We start from the raw sequence: 27514 nt of genomic DNA, 5'->3' as shown, positions 1-27514 counted from the left end.
GATATTTTCTCTGGAAAGTGAAAGATCTTATAGCTTTTCTCTCTCGGTTTTTTTTTTTTTTTTTAATTTTTTTTGTAAAACTCTTTAATATATTCAAAGACTTTCCCAGTAGTATGAAAAAATTCCAGTAAGATTTGGAAAGCTTATTTTCGTGCAAAACTTAGTGAAAAATTTTGAACTGGGTAGAATTTGGAAGCTTTCTGTTCCCCAGAACCAAAGATAGTAGTTTACAAGAGAATAATTTAACTATATTTTACACTGCATTTTTAAAAGTGCTGAAATCATGAGAATGTGCTGAAACTGGCTTGTTGTGCAAGATATTAAGATGTAATCCTGTTGGTAAAAAACCCTAGTTCATTTATTGATCGAAGTTTGATGTCAAATATGATGATCAAAACCCTAAAATTTAGATGCAATTCTTTCATAATTGTCTGGTGCTTATCTGCTTGATTTTCCTAATAATTTGGTGTTAACTGTGATGATACATGATATCTGTGCAGGATTTGTAATTTGAACCTTCAGCAACCTATATCCTACTATAACTGCTTGCATATGTGTAAGTATAGAAGAGGTTCCTTTTGCATCAGCAGGGGGTGGGGGTGGTGGTGAGATTTAGCATTTAAGATGTTAGCTAAAGTTCCCAGCTGTACTTCAGAGTCGATATTACTCTTCCCCTAAGTGTTGGATTTAGTTTGTCTTCATGCTACAGAAACAAGTTCCTAGTTCTAATGGATATGTGTATGTGATTGATTGGCTACAATCAGATCACTCAAAGAAGAGAAGTAAGTGTTCATCTGTATTTATTTACAACATTTTAATCTTTTTATGTTTCTATCACCTCTAAAATGGAAGACATTCGACTTACAATTTTTTAGCTACAATATTCCAGACAGAGATGTTGATGTTATTAAATTGTTTCTCTTTTTTGGGCGGTATAATTTTTTTTCCAAGTTACTTTACATCTTTTGAGATGAAAATGGCAAAACAGAACAAGAACAAGTTGTAGTTTTCTAAATCCCCTAAGACTCTCAGAGGTTTCTTTAAATTGATGACCCAACAGCTCATCTTTAGAAGTGCTAAGAGCTGTACAGATATTGCAGGGAACTCTTCAATTTGCAGGCCTTGACTCCTTCAGCTACAAAATGCTGTATCCTCTTCCTTGCAGTACCCAGTGCTGCTCCCCTTGAACTGCTTTGTTCAGGGATTAATTTTCCTCTCTGGTGATCGCATAATGCTGGATTAAATCCAGCTCTGAGTCCTTGCCACAGTCAGAATATTCCACAGTGTTCTTGGGATAACATCAGAAATCAGAACATTTGAACAGATTTTCTCCCTGGCCACTTGAATATCAGTCTGCTGCAGAAACATGGGGGAGGCTGTGGGCAGTTTGGCCTAGGATCTCCCTGACTATCAGCGGTGACAGAAGTCAAGAATGGAGACTGCTGTCATCCTTACCCGTGTCTGTCCTGTGTTCCTCTGAGGAACCTCCACCAGTGGATTGGTAGGAGAGACTGCTGGTTTCAGAAACTCGGGATGTGACAACTCCCATTTCCTACGCTGCTACACAGCACCTGGCTCTTTGCTCATGTGCCCTGTTATATAAACAGTGTCCATGTGTGAGAAGTGAGAGGGAAGGCACACCCTGCACACGCAGAGGAGTGCTGAACTCTGCCATTCCCAGGTGTTTACAGATGTTATCCATTGCTTAATGACGCTCAGGTTGGCAGGAGCAGTGTTACAGGTCAGGGAGGCTCACAGGTAAGAACATGGATAGCCTGTCTTTGGGCAGTTTTGCTGCAGAAAGTTTATCATGTGTATGATTACTATGCTAAGTGATATGAAATGAAATTCTGTTATGTTTGCCTTACTTGTTGAGAAATTTTGAGAAACTTTGAGGTGGAAACCCATTCAAAACATATTCCGTGAAATATTCACTAGTCGGATATGCAGCCAGATTAAATTATAATCTTTTGAAGGACACCTTTTTTTCTTTGAAGAGAATCTTCCATCATACTAGGGTAATAAAATATTTAACCCAGCTGATTTTTTTTTTTTTTGCATATATTAGGAGCTATCACGCTCTATTCACTTGGTAAATATACTTTCTATTTCAGAAGCTCTCAGTACATTTAGGTGAGCAGGTTCTTGCTTTGCATCTTAATTTGATTAAGTCTTATACTGTCCTTCTTTATTATTTCACAAAGTGAAGAATGTGTGTAGCAGGCTATATCTTTTTTTCACCTGTCATATTTGCAGAGCTGGACATCATACGGGAAATATTTTTCATGTCTAAATTAATTACAGTACTGTTATGATGCTCTTTTGGTGTCAGTGGAAGAAGATTAGGTTTCCTAAACTAGATTTTTCTTTTTCTAAAACACTCCAATCTTATATAGCTATCAAAATAAAACATCAGCTTTTTTTTTTTTTTTTAATATGCTAAATATGTCAGTTGCTAAGAATTTTGGAAAATCTTTTTTCAGTACCTGAGTGGAAGCTGGGCAATTACAAAAATCACGCACAAAGAATTTCTTAATGGCGCTTTTTTTCAGACTAAGAAAAATAGGGCAGTATTCATTTATTCACTTATTGGAGAACTATAACAGTACCGAGTGAATGTGCACAAATATAGTCTGTAATCATTAGTCTATGTGGCAAGTTACAACAACTTACAAAGTGTAATGCTTAGTGTAAAAAGAAGGGGTTTAAAATGTACAAAAGGCTCATAAATACTTAATTTTCCATGGAGTTTACAGTTTCTGAGCTCATTTTTGAGGTTTTTTTTAGTAGAAGAACAAAGAATTAAAAAAAAATATAGATTAGGAAAAAAACCAGACATTTGTCATTGTGCACAATGTGTTGGACCCATCATAATTGCTGATGTAGGTACCACTCAACAGCTGTCTGATATGCAGACTGGACAAAATGCCAACCCTGGATTCAAGCTGTTACAGACCAACATAATGTGTTCTTATAACTTCAGCACATAATATACTTTAAAGAAAAAGTAAGTAAGCAATGTACTGAGGGGACATAATCAACATTTCTGCAACTGACATTAGTCAACTCAGTTCACATTCTAGGGTTACAAGTTAAAAAACAGCCCAGTTCTTACATGTTAGAGTGAATTATCATAGCATACAGAAAGACCTCAGTATTCAAATGCAGTTCTACAACCTTAGGCATTTAATTGTGTCTAAACATGTTGATGTGTTGTACATTTTTATAGGTTTTTAAAACTATTTTAGGCAGTCAGAATAGTGTGCTAGTGAGACCTACAGAAAGCTGAGAAAGATGTTGAGGTGTCATTTATTTCTCTGCTTTCTACTTACCATGTGGATATTTCTTTCATGTATTTCTTCTTTTTGAGACTAATTATAGTTCCCTGAAATCTATTTTCGGCTCTTTTAAATGCCTGCTTCCCTCATTTGCTAATTGTCTTCTCCTCCTGACACACACAGGCATGCACACACACTCCCCACACACACTTTGTTATTCTGTTGTCTCCAATTCTTTTCTTTCCTCCAAATTTAAGTCCTCACTCTGTTCATATGGGGGTTCAGCTTGTGTAGCTGAGAATAAGACTTTCTCCTCCAGGTTAGGTATCTTGTCATCAACACTTTTGACTTTCACATAAAACCAGCATGTAGCTTTTTATCTTCTCATCACATGTTCCTGATTTTCTATTTTATAGCAGTTTTTGCATCTTTTCTCTAGAAGATTTTCTCTTGTCTTTCTCTTGTCTATGATGGCCATTTTATATTATTCACTTAAATTTGGACGTGGCATTATAATTATTTTATCATAGTCACACTTAGATTACAGCTTTACATTAGAAAGCTAATAATTCATTGCATATTCTCAAGCACACACAAAAAAATGTTTATATTGCCAGAAAGTCAAAATATCAGAATTGTTATCTTGATATAGAATTAAGAGCTCAAGTAATCTTTCCAAATAAATGAAGGACAAAGAGCCACAACTGAAGAACTTTGCACAAAGACTGTAGTTAGACATGTTACTTGTACTGTAGTAGTACCACAAAAGCCCAGTCCCAGTTCAGAAATACACTGAGTGCTGTAAAAGCAAGCAAATTGGGTTGCCAAGCTCTGGCTTTTGTACAACTGGGGAATGACATCCTTCCTTGAAGCAGCTCTTAAAAACATCAGTGTAGGAAATATAATGGGGGTTAGTTGCAATATGGTGTTATTCTAGTATTTATTGTATGAGCCTAGAAGAGTAATTTTCTTTTCTGAGTTTCTGGTTTTCTGTCGGTCCCCATAACCATATCCCATAAGACCTGCATTTAACTGCAGTGCTTATATCCTAGAAGTTCGTGCTATCTTCTTTTCTTCCCCAAGAAATCTTGTAATTGTCTTCATGTAAAAATGGCTTAAAACAATAGACATGATATTATCAAACTGTAATTGTTTACGAGGCAAACTTGAGAGAGCATAAGATGCTCATTTATAAACTAAATTAACTCATTTAATTATATGGCTGCATTTTTACAGCTGGTATTTGTTTGACCCATTGCCTGTCCACAGTACAGTGGGTGATTAAGTGTGGTGACTAGATAATAATTGTTATTTATATAGCAATTTTTGAGCTGTTATGTGCATACACAATAACTTTGGTTGTGCTACGAGGGTTGTTGAGCCAGAGGAGGTTAGTTACCTTTCAAAAAAATTATGAGATGTCTACAGTTCACTGTAAGCAGCAATATGTGCATTTATAGTGAGCTAATGAGTACAGAAACCTAACTGGCCCAAACATTAAATCCCCAGTCTAAAATCCATTAACCCTTATTTTTCACTGAAAGGATAATAAAAAATGAAGACTGGAGAAACACAATTGTGTTGCCTCATGAAGGCTGTCTACATCTGAAACATATCTGAAAAATGTTTGGTCTCTTTCATTTAGTAAATGTTACTATTATTGTAGATTTATATATTTTTTTTTTAACTTTCTGAGCAGTATTATTATAGGAGTAAAGGCCTGAGAGCCAGACTCTATATTCCTCATCTAATATGTATTTTCTCCCTTTTCTTCCTTCCTTACACCTCCAGCATCTAAGATGTTGCTGTTGTGTGGTGATTGTAATACTTCTCTCTGTGCTCATTTTTCAGAGACAGCTGAACATCACCCAAATAAAATTTCTCTCCTATTTTTCAGACATCGTCTTAATTTTATTTTCATATGTTGCTTCTTACCTTGGTCCACAAAATAACTTTCCTTACAACAAGCAATATAGCTCCACCAATATGAAATGAGGAAACAGAAAGAAAATTGAATAGTGGGAGGAATAAACAATTCAATTGCACACTACCTTAGCCCAGTGGCTCTCTTAACACTTGTGCTTCTGAGCCCACGGTTTTGACTTTCAAAGGACAGCAGGGTGCTCAGGCACGAGGTGTATCTCTTCCTGTACCTGCCTCAAAGACATCTAGGAGGAATAAAGAAAGTCATATTCAGACTTTTGTCAACATTATTGGCTCACATGTCAGAGGCTGCCCGTCTCCTCTAGGAGTGTGGAAATTACATTGTTCTATCTCTGAGCACTGCATGTTGCCACAGAAAAATCCAATATCACTGACATCCTGGCAGAGCAGTTGGTAGTAGATGTCTCATTTCCTCATTCTACTTCTTAATGTTCCAGGGTTCATTGGTTAGGTTTTGGTAATTTTTTTCTTTTTGTTTTTTATTTTACAAAATATTTTCTCCTCCTTTCCCAAACAGAGTATAAAGGAAAACAGAAGTTCCAGTATTTGAATGCTTCTTGTCTCACTTATACTAAAATTCAGGCTGCAGATATAGCTGAGCACAGTGTCTTTTCTGATTTTTTAAGAAATTTCCATTTTTGCCTCTTTTTTTTTTTTGTGGTCATGAAAGGATCTGTCAGGGGCTTTTTTTTTTTTTGGGTCCTTTTATGATCCTTGGGTCTTTTCCTTTGTATTTCTCCCCCCTCCAAGTATCCTGGCAGCTGATGTGCTCTTTACAATTGATAAAACTGTCCTTCATCTCCACCACCCAAAAGATGGTCTTTTTCTAACTGTTCTTATTATTTAATCATCCTCTTTTTAAAATAGGCATTGACTTCATGCTCTTTATTCTGTGCACATTCACCACTTGCTAAACAGAGCATGTCCCACCTAGAAAAGACTGTCCCTCCTGCAGAAATAGATTCCTTGCTTTTTTGTGTCTATACTGCCTGCTTCTGATCCACCAGTGTGGCTGGCTGCTATGCAGACCAGTGGGAACCTGTTCTTCAAGTAATTAAATTTATACAGATAAAAAAACCACTTTATCAAAAAAACAATTGCTTTGCAGATTGGTAGGGGAATTTACAAATAGGATAGTTTTCTTCTGGGAAAAAAAAAGTATTTTCAGAGACTTCTAGATAAGTTTTCAGAACTCTTTAGGTTATGATATTTAGCACCAAAAAATGGCCAATTCAGATTTTCATTGAGTACAGTGTTTCAGCAGGTATTTCCAATTTCTTTTGTATGAGGAAATAATTGCAATTCATGAAACTTCTGCAGTGTCAGTAAAGCTGCTTAAGATCAGGCATTTTTTTCTGAAGGAGAAAAGATAAGAAATCCCATATTTCATATCAATTAAAATATGCTTAATTAAAATCAAAGTTTTGATGATTTTTGCTAAAGTACAAATTTTGCAGTGTAGGAATTACTTGTATATTTTTTGGCTAACTTTTCATTCCAAAGGGTCTCCCAGATACCACAAGTGAAGAACATCTCAATGTGCTCTGTGTTTTCATGGCCATTAACATCTTTCTAGTGAGAAAATCATGCATGCTATTTGGAATGAAGATTTCTAAGTGCAGAGAGTTCACAGGCCTAAGAGCATTATGCTCATATTAACAGCTCTGTGCTGTCAAATTCGGGCCTCCTTGGGTATTCTGTACTATGTACTCCATGCAGGCTTTACTCCAATTAATCTGAACAGGCAGTGTATCTGACAGCAAACTGCATATAAAGATGATGCAATATGACTGCTGGGTCTATGAGGATATTGCTGCTGAATAAAAAGTGTTTGAAGGAGCAAAGCTGTAACTCCCATGGGAAATCCAAGCCTGCTATCATCTGTCTTCAGTGGCTGACGTGTATAAGCAGGACTTGACTGGAACTCCAGGAGCCTGTAGGGTCAAAACCACTTCCACAGACAAAAAGTCAGAAGTGCAACTCCATACTTTGGGTTTCATTCCCATTTGTTACTGGAACTTCTGCCTTTCTTCTCTGGAAGAAAATTCTGTAGATGCAAGGGCAGAGGTCTTGTGACCACCAGATTGGTGTAGCAATCAGTACCATCATAGAATCAGATTAACAGAGTAGTTTGTGTCAGAAGGGAGCTTAAAGATTCTTTTGTTCCAACTCTGCTACCACCAGCAGGAACATTTTCTGCTAGACTAGGTTGCTCAAAGCCTCATGCAGCTTGGCCTTGAATACTGCCTGGAATGAGGCATCTTCAAATTCTCTGGGCAACTCATTCCAGCACCTCACCACTCTCACTGTAAAAAATTTCTTCCTAACATGAAATTTAAACCTGCTGGTTTAAAGCCATTTCCTTTGTTTGCCTGCCCTTTTAAAAAGATTATTTAATCGTGGTTGATGGCTCTGGTTCAGGTAAAGCAGACATAAATAGCATATTTGGGCAGCCAGAAACTGCTGGGTATTATGGCAGCTATAGCATCTGCCTGCCACTTGGAACACCTATAGGACCCAGTTTGCCTTGTATTTCCTAACCCAGTGCATCAGCTAGTAGTGCTTCATTCTTTTGTTCTCTTGTGACCTGTAGCTTTCCAGTTTTGACTGTTACCAGCAACTTTGCTACACAATAATAGAAGTCTATGATTATTTTGTGATGGTAGACTGACAACTGATGCAAGCATCAGTCTCTTATTATATCAAAAACATTCATACCTTTCTTTCTGCAACCTTCCCACAGGCAGCTCCATGCAATGCTGATTCCTTCTCTCCTTGCTCTTCCTTCTGCAGGACTGGCTAACTCCATTCAGTCCCTTGCACAACTGCCTGAGCCTCCCTCCTCACAGCAAAGCCAGCAAACTCTAACTGACTCGCAGCCAGCTAATCCACTCTTTTATAACACCCATCCTTATTGGAGATAGCTGTGACCTATTAAGGGGCAAGGATGTTCTAACTCTTTGGTAATTAGTTCAGCTGCAATTTATCAGGGGCTTCAGCACTATCTCTATTCTCTTATAATCCATCCTACCACAATTTTGTAGCTACAATAAGGCAAATGTGTAATTTCTTTTTCTTTCTAGTTTAATTCCTCTGTTCTCCAGGAAATACAGTACCTTTCTATTTTCTCACAGTTTCTCTGATTCTGAGTTGATTTTTTTTTGGATTTGGTTATTTAATCTTCAATCAGCCTCAAGGTTTTCTTCTGTTGGATTTACTATTAAGAAAAACCAGCTTATTTTTTTCTTTTCTTAGATTTTGCTTCTTCCATCATACTGCTGTTCCCTCTTACTCTGTCTACCCCCATGACTTAATTATATTGTTCTAAAGCAGATTTTGTAAGGAGTTGAAGAATTTTAATTTTTTATGTTCGAATCTTTGTATCTTATGTAGGTAAAATTTTTATAAAAGATCACTCTCTAAAGTCTGCAAGGTTCCCAGTTCTGTAACATTTCAAAATATACAGCTTAACTATATTCCAATTTCTATAGCTTAGTGAATGAACTGTAACTCCTATGGGAAGTGATATGGTTTCTGATTTTCTTAAAACCAGGTAATTTATGATCCAGAACTAGCAGGTAGAAGATGCATTTATTTAACATGTCAGGAAACTTCCTTTCTAAAACTTGTCCTGTTGTAATATTTGACCAGTGATTGCACGAGCATCTAATTTGCCCTCTCCTCCTCTTTTGGCTTTATTGCCTACTTAAATGTATATAAAAGCAGTGCCATAACACACTGTAGAAGCAGATGTATTTCAACAAATATTCTTTCATTCTTCTTCACTTACCTACTGTTGGAACCCTGGATACTGAGAATTCTGGTAATAATTATATCCTACTTGTCTTATAGTTGCAATATCGGTTTCTCTTTATATTTTTAAGCATTGATGCTGTTTTACATCTGTTAAGATCTTATTTTAGGATGGCCTTGTTATCAAATGATCTCTGATTGGGTATTAATTCCTCTGTCCAGTAAGATCATCAAAAAACACTTTTCAATGCTCAATAAGTTTCTGTGCCTGCTGTATTCAAGATACAGCTTTGACAGTAAGAAAGGATATTCCTTATTTCAAAATATGGATATTCCAAAATATTCAACTTTAAGAAGTTTCTTTGAGCTCTATAATTTCTTTTTACACAAACAGCCACTGGAGTCAGAATTAATTACTTTTCTGAACTAACTACTTCCAGATGAACTGTGTGTGTTTTCCTCCTTCAATTATCAGCATTACACATGAACTGCTATACCTCTTGGTTCCTTAAGAGCCATCAGATGTACTGTACTTGCATCGCCCTTGGCCTAGATCACACTCATTTGAGGAAGAGGTCTGTTTCATTCTGTGAGAAAGGAAGCTTTTAGTAATGCTAGAAATAAGCAGTGCTATGAAGATACTCAATTGGGTACAGAAAATCTCTGGTATGTACCTGTTCATAAGTAGCCCATTGGAAGCATTTTAATCTTCAGGACCGAAGACTGAGGTAGCAATATTTTGTTAATGCAAAGCTGAGATTTGATCCTTCATACAGTTCTTGCCACTGTTGTTATCAAGACTTGGTGCTTAAGACATAATTTGATTGAAGAATTCTTCAGGCTGGCAATTTAAACGATCCTGTCTCCCAGTTTCATTTCTTACCACTTCTGATTGTTATATGGAATCTTTTTTTGTAGGACGGGAGGACACAGAAATTTTCAAAGGTCTAAATTACATATTAGTAATTGTCTTTGTCATAGTCTTGTTTTCTGCCATCCTATCTTCCTCCCTCTTTCCCCTTTTTACACTATGCTGACTTTCTCCGTAATAGTGTATTTCCTTATTCTACAAAATTTTTCATATTTTTTTATGGACTGCAAAGGGGAGAAAGGGTAGAAGTTTTCTGTATGTAATACCCCTGTGATTGACAGTCTTTTTGCTTCCTGCTTCCTAGTAGGTAGATAACGCTTGCTGTATGGGATCTTCTTTTGTAGGGTGGAAGAAGAGGGAGGACTACAACAAACAGAAATAGTGGTATGTAATTTTCCCTTTCTCCTTTGTCTCTGCCTACTTCCCAATCTTAACGCAGAATTTTCTCAATCACATGGTGATACCTTGTACTGCTATTTGCTGTTTTTTTATAAAAACACATCTTCCCGGTTTTTGTTAGTTAAATGCCTGCAGCATTTTAAGAAAGAATTCCAGTGAAACACAAAGGTAATGAATCTGACTGTGCTTACTCTTGGACATAAATTTACTGAACTAAAACTGACCCGGTTCTATAGCAAATTGCAATACAAGAAGTCTTCTAGTCCTCCAGTATCTTTAAAAAGATTTAACTACTACTAGGCTACTGTATTTGGAGATTTTGGAGAAAACAGCTGTAATGGGGAAAGAGTAATCATCCTGTTCAAATTAAAATTAGCTACATGCATAGATGGTGCTGTCTTTTTGAAAAGCTAATGCTATAGAGCTCATAGAGAACTGCCTGATTTTCTCGTTCAAGTTTGTTGTAAACGTAAATTTCAGTAGCAGAATCATAGTTTGAATGACACAGGGAGATGGTACTCAGCTAGGCATAATACAGATTATCTAGAGGTAAAGGGGATTTGTTTTGTTAAATAAAGGAGAAGATTGCTAATAGACAGAGAAACTGTATTATTTCTAAGGGTAGGAGAGTATTTTAAAAAGTACTATGTTGTGTAGTGTTTGAACATTTCACTCAAAAATGCAGAAGTTATTCATAAGTCATTGTCATTTGGTGTGGGTTTCGGTGAGATTTTGTCTGTCATTAAGTTCTCATTTCTTTCTGCCCTCTTGTTAAAAAGGTACAAGTTGTTTATCAGAGAGCTACATAGAACACCAGAGCTGTATCAAAAAAAAAAAAATAATATGGGGAAAATGCTTTATTGAAGTTAGTTATCAAAAGGAATAGAGAAAAGCAAATGATGTGTCAAAAACTTGTTTCAAGGAAGATACTATCTTCCCTAGACCAATTTTCCTTTGTGTTGTTCTGGATTGTTGGTTCACTATTGACTGAGAAGGAACATGTCTTCTCAGTGAATCATTCCTAGTTTCTATGACATCCCTAAGATCTGCAGAGTACAGCTACAGCAAAAACAAGTCATATGTTCAAGGTCTGAATAGCTGTGATAATTAGGAAACAAGAGCTGCATTTGTATTTGCCATGATGATAGGAAAGCTTTTCCATTTCAGAACACAGTAAATTCTCAACAGCATACTGAATCTGAACTTCTCTTGGTAACAGCACATAAGGGAGCAGATCCTGTACATTACCTGATCTGCACAGATTGTGTGTCAAAAAACTAAATGGAAAAGGTAGAATCAATTTTATCTGTCTGATAGTCAGTAAAATAGAATTTTTTTCCTGTTAGAAAAACATGTTATAGTGGATTACTTTAATCCTCAGCATGTTGTTATTGTTTATGGACTGACACAATGCCTGTGATCAAGATAATTCTTTTCTTTCTACTAGAAACCAAGGGATTTTATGTGATCTCTCTGTGCTTGGTCCATTTAAGAGGAATTTAGTAGGCTGACCCTGGCTGGAGGCTGGGCATCCAGCAAACCCTCCCCATCACTCCTCTCCACAACTGGACATGGGAGAGAAAATATAACAAGAGGTCCATGAGTTTAGGACTCCCCAAATACTATCACAGACAAAAGAGATTTGGGAATATTAATTGAATTTATTACTAACAAAATCAGAGCAGGATAATGAGAAGTAAAAGAAATCTTAAAAATCACATTCCTCCCATGCCTCCCTCCTTCCCAGCTCTACTTCCTACCCTGCAGCAGTGCAGGGAGATGGGGAATGGGGGTTATGGTCAGTTCATCACAGGTTGTTCCTGCCACTGCTCCGGGAGAGGAGTCCTTCCCCTGCTCCAGTGTGGGGCTCCTCCTACAAGAAGCAGTTCTCCACAAACTTCTCCAAATGAGTCTGTCCCACAGCCAACAGTTTTCCATGAGCTGCTCAAACGTGGATCACTCTTCCATAGGGTGCAGTCCTTCAGGAACAGGCTGTCTCAGCATGGGTCCTCTGCAGGGTAACAAGTCCTAGCAGGAAACCTGCTCCAACATGGGCTTCTCTCTCCATGGGTCTGCAGGTCCCTGCCAGGACCCTGCTCCAGCACAGGCTTCTCATGGGTTCACAGCCTCCTCTCAGGCATCCACTGCTTAGTGTGGGCTTCTCCACGGGCTGCAGGTGGATCTCTGCACTGCCACTGACCTCCAAGGGCACATCTGCCTCACCATGGGCTGCACCATGGGCTACACGGGAATCTCAGCTCTGGCACCGGGAGCATCTCCTGCCCCTCCTTCTTCACCGACCTTGGTGTTTGCAGGGCTGTTACTTTCATTCTCTCTTCTCAGAGAGCAACTACATCTGCACAATATTTTTTTCCTTTCTTAAATATCTTATCACAGATGCATTACTATCATTCCTGATGGGCTCAGCCTTGGCCAGCAGCGGGTCCATCCTGGAGCTGGCTGGCATTGGCTCTGTTGGATATGGGGAAAGCTTCTGGCAGCTCCTTACAGAAGCCACCCCTGTGTTTCTCAGCTGCTAAAACTGGCCACACAAACCCAATGCAAGGAAATTCAGAGTTGCAGTGGAGAGATTCTTCTCGGACTAGGGTAAAACCTAAATTGACATTGTCAACATGCAGCAAAACTACTCCATCATGATGGAAAATGAATCCCTAAAGTGTATTTCATTTAAATAATAACTGTATATTATGGAAAAACATGAAATAAGGTGATAAAGAACTCATTAAGATCTAGAGGTTTTGTACTGTTGTCATTTGGAAAAAATGTTAATTGCTTTTATTCTGAGGTTCATAACATTATCATTAATTTTCCTGATAACTTTATTGCACAGACATGACACATTGAATAGAGCTGTCTGTTTGAGAGAAAATGCATGGGCTACTAAGATGTCAACAATAATGACACTTTAAAAGTTTCAAAAGGATGAATAATTGCTGTGGATTAAGTTCTATTTGAGCTGGGTGCAGAGGGGTTGGGTTTTTTCCTTTTTTTTTTTTTTTTTTTTTTAAATGGGATTGGGATTGATCTACATAATCCAAAAAATCATTTGTCCATGCAGACTAAAATGTTTTTTTTATTTGAGTTTTTCTTGGCCTAGAGTGGAGGGGCCACCCCCTCCAGGTTATATTGGTAGATGATATCTTTATCTTGCCATTTGGATGAAAGATACTGTAATGGGAATGGTTGTGGATTAGTGATTCTTTTGCCACTTGCAGTGAAGAGGAATTGTGGTACTTGGAGTCTTGTAGAGCGTCCTTGGTAACTCTGCATCACCTAGAAATCTACTCTTGCAGTGAAGATACTAGTATCCATTTGTCTGATTTGTGAACAAAAAATATTTGTTGCAGCATGTCAGCCTTGTATTTTCTGTTTTCTGCATAAAAATTTTGCAACAATGCTCCTAATGTGGTGAATTAGATACATAGTTTGCTAAGAATACAAAGCCCTTTTAAGCAACGTTTTCCTGTGGGAATAAATAAATACTTAGTAGCAGGTGCGTGGGTGTATTTTCTGCCATTTGCTAGAATCTCATAATTTTTCTGTTATAAGTAATGAAATAGAGCACTTAAGAATACTGAGGGCTAGGTTTTGAGACTGAATACTTACAGTATGAAGTTCATTAAAAAAAAAAAAAGAAATTCTAGTTCTTCAGTCATATTGAATTTTTACATTGTAAATTAGAAAGATGTCATGGTTTGAATTGCATCGGTACCTGAAAACTGCTATTCTGGTATAACATCAGATTCATAGGAGCCCTATGCAGATGTCTGTTTATTTTGCAGCTGATATATACTTTTGGTTGGTTTTTCTTTGACCCATAGCTTAAAATTTTATTTCCTTATATTAAATATATTATGTTTATTTTGCAATTTGATTGTTGACTTTAAAATCATTTTTGGCCCTCTGCTTCTGATATTTTAGTTTAAAATTACTAAAACAAGTTTGTAAATATGCCTATCGACTTTTTTCCTGCTTTTTCCAAGCTATTTATAATTCTCGTTAGCAGTAGTAAGAGAAGAGATTTCTGTTGTTAAACTCGGAGATGGAATTCTGGGGATACTGTGAAGACAAAATTGTTAGTCATGGACTTGGTGTCCAAACAAAATAGACATCAGCCAAAAAGAAGAAGCTTTGCCTTCTTCTTATGCAACTACTTCTCAAGAAAGGAGAATTAGCAGAATATTATCTTTCCCGAGTTTGAGGCAAACCTGTAGTGCATGCGGAAGCAAACCCAAACCATTCTGTGATTCTCGCAGTCTATGAAATTAACTCCAGTCTAATTCTGATAATCAAAATACAAATAATTTTTTAAAAATTATGTTAATGCCGTTGCTTCCTTCATATTCCAGCACTGCTGACTTTTGTGAAGCTGTGTCTGACCTGCCCACCAGTGCTGGTGATGACTGACAAACAGGGTTATAAAGCTTAGCTCCCTTTATCCTCACTAAGGTACAGGGCTGCTTATTCATGCTGAATAGAGAGACAGACTGACCCTACAAGAAGCTGATACTTCCTAACAGTCTGAGAAGAGTTAGATACTTTTCTTAACAGCATTCTTATGGCTTGGGTGTGGTAAATTATTATTTCAAAAATCCATTCAAGAAATATATAGCTCCAAGAGTTCTGCTGGTTTTGTTCATGTGACTTTTAGATAACTTATTCTGCCAGTGCAAATATGTGTATTAAATTTTCTCTATAAAAGAGACTGGAAGACACAAAGTTTCTCATTTCAACAGATCACCTTTTTTCCCAAAGAAAAGAAGTATGCACTTTATAATGGTATGCCGCACAAAGAAGGATTAATGATCTTCAATAAAAGTTAGATTTCTTTACCTTATAAAGAAAAGAATAAAAACTTTATCCTTTTATCTAAGGAACTCCATGCCATAATTCCGTTTTCTGGTTAGGAAGTTGGTAATGGTGTTCCTCATAGAAGATAACTTTGTCATCTTACACATGTTAACCTTCTCTAAAAAGTGAAATTAAATATTTAATTGTGAATTTTCTACTCAGTCTTTTCAAAAATAGTTCATCTCATGTTTAATAAGTAGGCAACATATTTCTTCAATAATATATTAAAGAAAAACTAACCCAAATAAAATAGTCCATTGTAAAAGAGGGGAAGCTTGAAGCAGTGTTAAAAAACAACCAAAACAAAGTAAACCAAAGCAAAAAACCCACCTAGATTTTGTAAAATTGTTGTTTGGGAGTTGATTTGAGATACTGATTCTGCGAAATGTTGAATCATCAAAGATAACCATACATTTTAGTAATTTCTCTAAGGTAACTTACAGAGTTCTCACTGAGAAATATGAATAATTTAATACTGTGCAGCATAGGACTCAATATTTTGCGATTCTTTTTCAGATTCTTTCTCAAGTTTCCACATTAAGTATTCTTAGTTTAGAACATATGTGTTCTACAAAGGTTTCAAAAGCCATTGTAGCTTCTCCACTCTTCCTTTGTGAGAGGGAACATCAATACATTTCTTCCATCAGTGTTTCTGGTCAAGCTACCTGCTGCTGTCCCCTCTGTTTCCAAATGTCATCCTATGATGTACTGTCAATTTCTACTTTTTTTTTTTTTTTTTTTTTTTTTTTTTTTTTTTTTTTTTTTCTGAAAGCATTTACTTTTAGGGCTAAAAAAACATCACTGAGGTAGAGGTTTGTCTGTATATGGACACGCATGGAAAGTAAATTTTTTACATGTAAAGGAGCCTATCTTATATGTTCACTGCAGAGAGAAGAAGAGAACTCTCTGGTCTTATTTTCTGGACTTTGAAGGGAGAAATCAACAGTGACACATGCTTAGATGAGTGATCTGGAAAAAAGTAGTCCCATGCTACACTCTTCATGTACACCAAATATCCAGATTTTCAGAACAGAAGCATGACCAAAGAAGTTTGTTGTGATTAAATATTTAGTAGCACTTCGATTATTTCTAACAGAAAGATAAATACTCATTTTATACTTGTGATGCAATTACACTGTTCTCTGGTTTAGAGGAGAATTCAGAAAAGTTACTGAAATATCAAAATGTAGACATAAAGGAGGCCTATGTTTGAAAGAACTCTTGCTTCTGTATTTGTCCAGCCTGGATCATGGTCAGTACATAACCAGTTTTTGCTGTTCCTCTGAGTTCTTATTTATTTGTCTTAATAACTGGGATTACGTTATTTCAATTTGACCCACAGAATATGGAATGTCAAACATGCTTGTTAAATGTATTAGAGTCAAATGATTTGCCATGGAAACCGAGGGTTTCCCGGTCTTCATGTGTTATTCTTGGAACACATCTTACTAATAATGGAGTTCATTTTGCCATCTGCTTAATATCAATGAATCTTAGTGAAGCAAAGGTAGTGAGATGGGGTATGTAGTTTTTAAAACATGACTTCTTGAAAAAATTTGAGAAATAAACATTCCCTATCAAAGGCAAAATGACAACTGGTCAGATTTGTAACTGAATCATTCTTTGCTCTGTTGCTTATCCCCTGCAAGTTATCAATATCACATGACTGAATTTACAGAGGTTCTGACTGCAACTCTGCAAAGTTGGTAAGAGCTGGGGCAGTCAGCTTTCTAAAAATAACTGGCCTGATTTTTATACTTTAGAGGAATTTTCACTCAAGCAAAAAAAATTGTCACTGCCAGATGGTGATGGAAACATTACTACAGCAAGTGAATGTTAACAAAGATGCACTCAGCAAAGCAAACTGTTGCCATAGCAACAGGATGCTAAGCATTTTCAAATAAATAAATAAAACTAGACAGTATTATTTAGATAGCACAATGGCTAACCCCCCCAAAAAAATTTTTACATGATTTTTCCTTTTGGAAATAGAGGTGTTTTTCCTACATTTTGCTTAAAACTTTGTTACAACACTTTCTTGCTGACTAGGTGCATTTCTTTCAACAGAAATACCCTTCTCATCTGTATTCATTTTTATTCCAGAACAGATTCTGTTATTTAGTCCCTTTCCTCTCTGCATCCTTCCAAAACATTTTTACAGCTAAACAGTCCGTAGGATTTACAAACATTCTTTAGGGTTTAGTAGCAGGATATGACCAGCAGAAAAATTAATATTAGTGTTGTAAGAGGTTCTCAGTGTCCTCAGCCAGTGACTGCCCTCTTACTGTGCTAGTTGCCACACAGAATTTCATAGAAATGTGGCTACATTGAAGGGTCTCAAATTTGGTGTTCTGGCCCACCATAAAGAGGGCCAAATGAAACCTTGGGGGAAGAGTTGGTGGTGGCAGGAATGTTAAAGCAGGCACATTTAAAAAAAAGGAAGCAGCAGTGATGTGTTTGTCAGACACGTGACCAGTGCTAACACCTTTAGTGCTGGAGGGGTGGGCTGAGGTAATTGTGTTTTTTCTCAAAGTCTTGGAAAAGTTGTTTGAGCCTGTTGGGGGTTGAGCCACACTGAAATTTGCAGAACATTTACAAACCCCCATATTTACACCGAGCAGGGAGTGGAGGGAAAGAGTAGAAAAAGGGGAGAATGCACATCTTCCTTTCTTAATTATCATATACCACTTCTTTAAACAAAAATTTTAATCCACTGAATCAAGAGCACAACAGGCTAAGGTTAATGTTGCTGAATTTTAGAGGTAAGAGATTTCTCATCTTTAGAAATGAGAGGAAATAGAGCTTCTCTTGGCTCAGTGAAGCTGTTTCTTAGTGTATTTGAAAGGTGTCCTGACAAAGGCATGAAAATGTAGAGATTTGGCATGGGGTGGTTCTTGAACTGATTTGAAAACTTGCTGGTTCATGGAGTAAGTGTGGCAATTCTGTTGCCGTTGGGACCAAATCATTTTCTGTTCAATGTGTTCTCCACCAGCCTGAACATATGGAATATTGGTGTTGCTTCCATGGTTAGGCTCTCTTTCCTGCAGGATCACACTGTGTGTTGTATTGGCACCATCTGTCTCTATTTTAAATATTTAGATTAATGGTCTAACACTAATCCAATGTCTCAAACTATTAATTCCTCTAGATGTGTAGAGAAAGACAAAGAAAAAATTATTTCCTCCAGGAAACCTTGCTGTAATTTAATTTTTCACTTAAAATATTTTTTAGATCAGGGCCAAATACTTTGATGCAGTTGGAGCAAGCAAAGTGTTCAGACGTGAATTATCTATGAATATACATAATAAATCATACTTAATTACATTTTGATGTCTGGATAGAATCCAGTATGTTTTGTCAGAGCTCATAGGGAAACTGCACAGGCTATTTATGCATCATTTCATAAATTGTTTCACCACCAGGCCTCATTCTGTTCCTCAGGCATGTTTTAAAGTTGACATCACTTGTTAAGACCAGCACTGCTTTAGAGGAAACACAAATTTCAATATAAAACATTAAAGAATAATCCAATGAAGCTTCACTCATTGCTCATTCACTCTCAGTATATATGAGAATATTCCCCCTCTTCTTGGGTTTGTCTTTTCTTTCAATGTAAGAAATTTAATCCCTTAAGAGCCTGTTGTTTTTTAATATGTTATATTTGGTAATCTTAAATGCAACCTTCTTTGTGGAAGTGCAGGTATAAAATTTACTAATAATTTTTCATCTGTGGAATATCAGCATCGTACCTTGAATGAATGTGGCACTCAACTGTTATAATTTGTTAACATTTAAGAATCATAATGCGTAGTTGTCCTGAAGAATTAATTTGTCATCTGTCTGCATTGTGCACCCACTTACCTTTTAAAATATATTATTCAGTTTCTTAGTGATGTACAAACCTATTCTAGCTTTTTTGCTTGTTCCTTTGCTTGCTCGGTCATTATTTGAGATGCAGCCTTCAAAAATTTGACCTTTAATTACTCATTACTTGTCTTCTTTGCCATATTAAGTACCTCATTTTCTGTGGTTGCATAGATAGGTGAAGTTAAAGCTTTCAATTATATTTGCAGCTAGGGCAAGAGTAAAATCCAGAGGAAACAAGTTAATTAATTTTTTTAAAGAATAAAAGTCAGGATATATAAACACATTGCTACTTTAGCCATTTACTAAATGCATTTATGTGAAGTAGAAGTATGTGAGGATATATTTGTCTTAGCCTAAAAATCAGACATTCTTTTCAGACACTAATTTGCATGAATATTTGGTTATTATGACATGCATACTTAGCCTTGCTAAGATAATGCTTTGGTTTAGTAAAAAAAAATATTCTTGTCTTACACATGTAGCTTTCTTCACTGCAAGAAACAACAAATTAATTCAGCTTTATTTGTCATGCAGGCCTGCAATCCCAAACAAATTTAATAAGGTAAATCTGACTGAACCAATATCAGGAGGGTTTTGGAAATGGATGCTAGAGCATGAAAATGGTATTTTTCTTTTTGATCATTGGCCATAAATCTGCGTTGATTTTAGGTAAATATTGCTGCTGACTCCAAACTGTGTGACATCTTGAAAAAACGTGTCTGCCCTGAAGTATTTAGACATCCATGTCATAAATACAGCCATCTCTTGGACCAATTACTTCCTTCAGTGGGCTCCTGATCTCAAAAAATATTTGGTTTCTTAACTGAGGCATTGCAGTCCTTCTCCTCGAGGCTCTCCTCCCTTTGCCATTGATATTGGCAGAGCATTGCTGAAAGCCTCAACTGTTTATTCCTCCTTCCCACTGTCAGTATTTTTATGTCCCTCATTAAATAAATTATTGCTCATGTAGTTTGATATCAAATTTCTGAACCTACACAGAGAGAGTTTCTTTAGTTGTGCTCTGATGGAAACTTCTTTTTGGTGTTTTACACAATATAGTTGATTTTCTCTTTGGTATTATATACATTATTAAAATGGCTTGCAATGAAAATTAAGTTTCATCAATCACAAATTGTCAAAGTTGGATTGCATTATCTAAAGTTGTTATTTAAAAAACACACTTTTACCACTTTGGAGTAAAGAAAAGTTGAAACTGATGATTGGTAATATATGGATGTATTTGAGGGCCCTAGAAAGTATATGATCAGGAGGCCACTTGCATCAATAACAGCTTTGGTGGCACCAAGGATGGTGGAGGAAGAAGGAAGGTGGGAAAGCAGACTTATCTTCTTTTTTTGGGGGGGAGCTTAGACTATTAAATAACATGGGTAGGTGCCATCTGAATAATTTTTATAGATACTTTTCATTCGGCAATAGATTTTAATTTGTGTTTTACCAGATTTTTCTCATAATTTGTTTGATAAATACCAACTGTTTAATTCATTTGCATGGATGATTCATTAAAACTTATTTTTGTGAAAGGAATATAGATCAGATAAATATCTATATTCATTCTGTTTCTGCTAAAAAAAAAGAAAATATATTTTTGTTAAATGATGAAATTTATGTGACAGCTTGTGATTTTCTTTTTTATTCCACGTGCGTTTGCTATTGCAAAAACAGGGCACTGCTTTGTTATTTTTGTAGTTCTGTTTTAACTGTAGCTACTCAAATAGAACATTATCAGTCTTACTAAGTGGTAGAGGTTTAACCTAAAATATTTGTGCATGAAAATAGTGCTTACTTTCTCTCAAAATATGAAACATGAGGTGATAGCCTGACTGCCCTGGGTTGAAAGAAAAAATGTATTTGCCTCCTTGTGACATCGTTGGCTTTATTTTGTGTCATCGAGCTCATTATAGGCACTTATGCTTTCAAAATGTTAGAAAAGTGCATCCCCTGAAGAAAAGTGTCTTCTTGCAGTGTTCTAAGAGTAGCTGACATCATCATCATCATCATCATCATCATCATCATCATCATCATCATCATCATCATCATCATCATCATCATCATCATCATGCTCCTGGTTCCTCACCGTGTGTTTAACAGACAACTTTGCTCCCTGTCTTGGGATCCTGGGACCATCCTGGGCTTGGAGAGTTCTGCCAATGTTGCTGTGAACAAAGGAAGCATTGAGAAACCCACCCAGGCACACAGGGTGTAGTTTTGGCCTGGCTAGTAGATGACTTTGACCTACTGGAACTTGAGCTGACTAGCTTTTGCATTTAGGCAGTGTAATGATGCATGGGAAAATTAGCCTGATATCCCAAGTTTCAGCACTGAGTCCTGCTGTGAGTCCCTCTGTTTGCCAAGCTGACTTTGTTTATGTTTGTATCCAATAAGTTTTAAGTGTGGGGCTGGATCCAAACATTTAGGCATTTTATAGTCCAGTGTCGAAGAGCCTACAGAACCTGGATTAGTTAAAAATTTAATAACTTAGGGTTTGGACCTAATGTCTAGTGTTTCACAAAAGACAACACACTTCTGGTAAATGACTCAAATATTTCCATTTGTCTTCTCTGCATGAAGTTCTGCATTACAGCGTATTTCTGCTTACAGACTTTCATTAAAGCAATGCAGTAATAGCTCAAGGTTGCAAACTGTTTGGAAATCTCATGAGTTTTAGAATCCAAGAGAATGTAGCTATTTTTTTTTTCTTATTTTTTCTTCTTTCTTGGAATGTTTTTTTCTTTGTTTACTTGTAAGAATTTTACTCAAAGGAAGCCAAGTATATTAGACTCCACTCTTAATCATGCACATGCCAGCATCTTCAGTCTCTCACACCAGTTTTCAGATAACCCAGTTGGCATTTTTTCCTATTGGTCATTCTAAAAAAAAATGCCTTACATTTACAGTATTCCATATCCTAGACTGTAAACGATTATTATGAAGATTCAAACCATATTCAAAACTTTTAAATAAAGACTGTTCATTTCTTGCTGACCTTTAAAATTGTGTCCTTAGTGAATTAAATAGAAAAAGTTCTTTACTATCAGAGGAACAGTTTGATGCTGTGTGTTCTTGAAAATCATCTCATTTACATCAGTGACTAAATGTGGCCTTTTTCTCTGCTCAATTCAATTAAGTATTTTGAGCTGAAATAATATATCTAATAGAAAAGTCATGGTAGCTGTCTTTCAAAATGCCTTTCATATTTGGAAAATAAAAGTAATACAAAAAGATAACTAGTTTCTAATATCAAAACCAAATTTAGCAATTTAGAAGATACTAACATTTAAACTTCAAATAATTCTGAGTGTATGATGTATTTTGTTATATCAGAAACTGTTTTGAAAACAACTACAGAAATGCTTTGCAGTCACATTTACTTAGTAAAAACACAGCTACCTTAGAACATCAGGTCTCCTGCAAAATTATCCAGTGAGGTTAGATAATCATAGAGGAAAATATCTGAACTAATATCTTAATTTCTATTGCTGTGCAGTTTTACCTCAGATCATTCCCTAATTAAGTGCACTGGGTAGAAGATGTCACTTTTCCTCAGTTTTGTTATAAGAATTTTGAGATTTGGTAATTATCTTCAAATGTCTATATGCATGTGCATATAGTACGTACTTTATAGTTAAAAGCTTCAAATGTTCTCTAAATAATGGTATTTATATACCAGATATAAAACTCTTTTCATTTGAGATTTACTGTTCGATTTGAAACGTCAGTGAGGATGTTTTCATTGTGCCTTTTAAAGACATTTCATTTTAAAAGTATCTGCATTTAGCCTGTCCTAGGGTTTTATTTTTGCTTATAGTGCCCTCACCTGTAACTTAGGGCCAACTGCAGAATTTTAGTAGTAAAAATAGCTATTTTTTCTTTGAATCATAGCTTGTCTTGTTTTGACAGTCAGAAACAGCTAATGTGTTCCAGCTGACTTGTAGTAGTTTGTAATATTACACTTGAAATATTACTATGGTTTATAGTGTACCCTAAACACAGCTTACTTTTATGTCAAACCTCAGTTGTGTATTTTACTCTAGAATGGAACCTGCAAACCCTAATGAAGCAATTCATTCATATTTTAATTTCAAATACTGTTCTTAATTCAATCTTTTTATCAAGTTGTGGGATACAACGGATCAAAATATAAAGCAACTAGGGTAGGAGAAAAAAAATCAGTGTACCTGCATTTTTGCTGCTTCCTTATTTTTCCTTTTCTCCCTTTTATCACTTTCCCAAGTAAAATTTCTCTCCAGAGTTCACAAGAATGATAAGCACACCTTTCAATAAGAAACCTCATTTAGGCAAATTTTCAGAAACAAAGAAAACTAGGAAGGATAACCAATTTAGTCTGAATCCTTTCATCTGGATTTCTTAAAATGTAAGATGATATAGAACAATTCTAATAGTGATAATTTATATCTGAACACAGACTTGGAAGTGGATGGGCCTGTAGGATGTAAAGCAGGTTCAGTTTTCTCATTCTCAGGTCATCTTGGTTTGGTACACAGACAAATACAGCACGGGACACTTCAGTTTGCACTCTGACTCACAGTTTGGTACACAGATGCAATATGATAGGTGATAGGGTACTGATTTTTTTTCTAATTCCAGATCTGGAATTAGATCTTTTCTAGTCAGCTTTTCTTTGACAGGGAAATTTGAATCTGGCAGGATCTTGCAGTACTGGGTTCCCGGGATTCCTTTCCTGGGGGAACTTTTCTCTCTACAGAGATTTTCCAGGCTATGGGTCTTCAGCACCCATGTTGCCAATCAGGCTACGGAAGCAACTGGGGGCATGGTTGTGGAATGCCAGGTGAAAATAAAAAAAATCTTGTGTTGTTCTTTTTTAAGTGGAAAATTTGTCATACAAAAATTCAAGAAGTGGTGTAACATGGTGTAAGGTCTGATGACAAGTGGTGTAATGAGGACTGAGCCTACAGATCAATCACTGGAATTAAAAAAGTTCAGATTTCTGCAAAATTTCCAGGCAGATTTTTCGAGTATGTTTTCCAGCCAGGACCTGTCTGTAATTTAGGGGTGCACTTGACTAACTCCTTCTCTGAAGATTAAACCTATATCCTGTAAATCAAAGATTGCTCCCTTGCATACCTGCACATTCTCTTTCCCTCCTTCTCTTCTATACAAAATCACACTTCTATTCATTTTGTCCATACTAACCTTAATATTTTGCTTACAAATTTCTGCCCTGTCAGCAGTGGAGAGTATAAGAAGTGCTTGTGCCTGATTAGACAATAGAAGGTTGTGATTAAGGACAAATATCTGATCCTCACACAGATACATGTCAGGGAGGCATTTCAAGGATGTAGGAGAATGGATAAGTGGAACATTACATACTTTGCTTCCTGTCTGCTTTATATATGTGTATGGATATTTACGCATGGTTACTCTTCTCATCTAATACCTCTGTGTCTTGGGCCAGGACCCCACTGTGCTGAGGCTGTTCCAGACAGTCTCCATGTCTGAAAGCCAAAATTAATGGGATGTGTGGGATCACAGCCAATCTAAATTTAGTTTTCACCATATGTATTCCACTGCTACAAATAATAATTTAAATTACTCCCCCCCCCCCCTTTTTTTTTTTTTTTTCTTTTTTTTTTTTTTTTCTTTTTGCTTCTGTTTTGTTCCACTTCCCAGTTCTCAAGCATTAACATTATGGTACAATAGCTGGACAATGAAAGTGAAGACATATTTTTTAAAGAAATATTTCTTTTCCAAAAAATATTTATTTTGTGAATTTTTGCTGAACTTAGGTTGTTCAAAACGTTTCTTTGTGTCTTCCTTATGAGCTAATTTACATAGGCAACTATTCCATTAAATATCAGTTGTTATGGCTATCTTCCTCAAGGCTCATTCCAGTCATTCTTATTTTGTTTTTCAAAACTTGAGGTAATTTTAGAAATTATTTGTAAGCTGCTGACTACTAGTTTATGTAGGATTTATTTATTTATTAAACACTGTGAATTTGTATGGGTACAGCAGAAGGAAAAGGGCCCCGTGACTTTTACTGTCCTGTAACATGACTAACATTACTAACCTTGGGCAAGGATTTTGGGTTGGCCTTCCAAACTGGAGATTATCAGCCTTTGCAAGTGATGGTGGGTAGGTTGTCACCCGGAAAGCATTGCCTCAGGAGCCTGCTTTTGACAGCCTTGGCCATGGTCGAGAGGCCCAAAACTGGGGTGATAAACACATGGCCATTTGCTAGGGAAGTGAGCTTCTTGTTTATGTGATGGAAGTGTTGAGGAGTTTCTTTGGAAATTTCTTTAAAATTGTTTTAGAAATTATTGACCAGAGCAAGCTGAGCATGATTTCTGTCCGAAAGACATTTTAAAAAATTGAATTAATTTGCAAGCATCCAGTTTAAGAACAAGATATTTTTTATAGCTATAAACAAAAAAAAGTCATATTCCTTTGGACTTAAATGTGCAATAACAGTGGGTTTTGTATGCCCATTTAATATGTCATTGACTGGAACCGCCAATGTTGATGTTTTTCATGGTGCAGCAAATTTTTTTTCTTTTAATAACCATTGTGACAGCTAGATCACAGACAACCTCCTGTTGAATGTTTCTCTAAGGACATGACTTCTGTAAGATAACCTTTTAAGGGCACAACTCCTTTTGTGATAAGTCTCCACCAAATAGCAGCTTTATTTTTAAAAAGTCAAGAAAGTCTAAAAGTCTGATTCTGGAAATATGTAAGAAACTTGTATTTGCTTTTCCTTTTCAAAAGTAAACTTCTTCATTTTGATAAATCAAAATTAGTATGGTATTAGGATTTAAACCTTCCCTTAATTTAAGTCTTAACTAAAATTTTTTTAAAGCTGAAGCAATTTATTTCATGATTTTAGAGAAGGTCTAGCAAAGGATTCTGACATGGAAAACACATCAGACATAATACCTGCATTCATAGTTCTTTTGTTGTATCAAAGTACTGCATTTCAGCAAAACACTGGAATAGTTAATAACATTCTTTAAGAACCAATGCATTCTGTTTTTTATCTCCCTTTGTGAACAAATAGATCTGAATTCACCTACTTCTGTTTTTGATTTGTTTGACTGTCCTTTCCTGGACGTGGTGCTATGTGATGACCAAATAAATTGGCAGGCTAACTTTTGCCAAGGATATGCAGAGGGTTTCTGCCGACTTTTTAGGGCTTTAATTATATTTGCTTGCATATTCCAAGAAAGTTTAATTTTCTGGCATACTTATTTATGTTTATGAAGTGACACTGACCTTCTGAAAATAACAACATATTCTTTCTTTTCCCATCATTTAAAAACGTTCAGTGAGAAATTTTTTATTCAAAGTAGAATATTGTGGTTTTACTATGTAAGTTTTGATATTTAATTTACCACAAACCAGTCTCAGCTATAGCTTCTTACAGAAGGAAACAATTTTCTCTTGGGTATAATTTCTGTGTCAAGGTAGTATGCTTTATGTAATAAAGTCTCATAAATATATCTGACTTACATAAACACTATCCTTAGCAGAACCCATTCATTAATAATGAGCTGAAATTATCAGATCACAGAATCACAGAATCACTAGGTTGGAAGAGACCTTCAAGACAATCGAGTTCGACCCAAGCACCTCAGCTAAACCATGGCACTGAGTGCCACATCCAATCTTTTTTTAAACACATCCAGGGATGGTGACTCCACCACCTCCCTGGGCAGACCATTCCAGTACTTTATCACTCTTTCCGTAAAAAACTTTTTCCTAATATCCAACCTATATCTCCCCTGGTGCAGCTTAAGACTGTGTCCTCTCGTTCTGTCAGCTGCTGCCCGGAGAAAGAGACCAACCCTCACCTGACTACAGCCACCTTTCAGGGAGTTGTAGGGAGTGATGAGGTCACCTCTGAGTCTCCTTTCCTCCAGGCTGAACACCCCCAGCTTCCTCAGTCGTTCCTCACAGGGCTTGTGTTCCAAGCCTCTCTGCAGCCTTGTTGCCTCCTCTGGATGCGCTCAAGTGTCTCAATGTCCTTCCTAAACTGGGGGGACAGAGCTGGACACAGCACTCAAGGTGTGGCCTCACCAGTGCTGAGTACAGGGGGAGAATGACCTCCCTGCTCCTGCTGGCCACACTGCTCCTGATCCAGGCCAGGATGCCATTGGCCTTCTTGGCCACCAGGGCACACTGCTGGCTCATGTTCAGCTGGCTGAACAGCACCCCCAGGTCCCTTTCTGCCTGGCCACTGCCCAGCCACACCATCCCCAGCCTGTAACATTGCAGGGGATTATTGTGGCCAAAATGCAGTCCCTTTTAATTGCCCTGACACTCGTCTTTTCAATCTCATCACTGCCAGCCTGGAGTATCAGCAGTGGGTAATAATCAGAGGGCTGAATCAGCCCAGGGAGTCTCTCGGTAATATCCTGTACCCAGGCTCCAGGGAGGCAGCAGACATTCTGATCTAATATAAAATTTTAAACTTCCACTGATTTGAAAAAAAAAAACAAGCCTGGCTAATTGCAAACCCACTGATGCTAAA

At 36.6% G+C, this 27514-nt stretch overlaps 1 protein-coding gene across 3 annotated transcripts in view; it reads left to right on the top strand.

The window, feature by feature from the left end:
• The window catches only part of FGF14 (fibroblast growth factor 14), a 382190-nt gene that overhangs the window by 210023 nt on the left and 144653 nt on the right, over positions 1-27514 (top strand). The window contains exon 2 of one of the 3 annotated variants that reach the window (XM_088159884.1): positions 10191-10230. The exons of the other annotated variants lie outside the window; for them this stretch is intronic. The gene's annotated coding sequence lies outside the window, so the exon portion shown is untranslated. The remainder of the gene's footprint in view (positions 1-10190; positions 10231-27514) is intronic. 3 annotated transcript variants of the gene reach the window in all.

This window comes from Sturnus vulgaris, chromosome 2, assembly GCF_052056855.1.
Source record: "Sturnus vulgaris isolate bStuVul1 chromosome 2, bStuVul1.hap1, whole genome shotgun sequence".
NCBI classification, from domain to species: domain Eukaryota; kingdom Metazoa; phylum Chordata; class Aves; order Passeriformes; family Sturnidae; genus Sturnus; species Sturnus vulgaris.
Note: the sequence above shows the minus strand (reverse complement) of the source record. Positions and strands in the feature narration are given on the sequence as shown.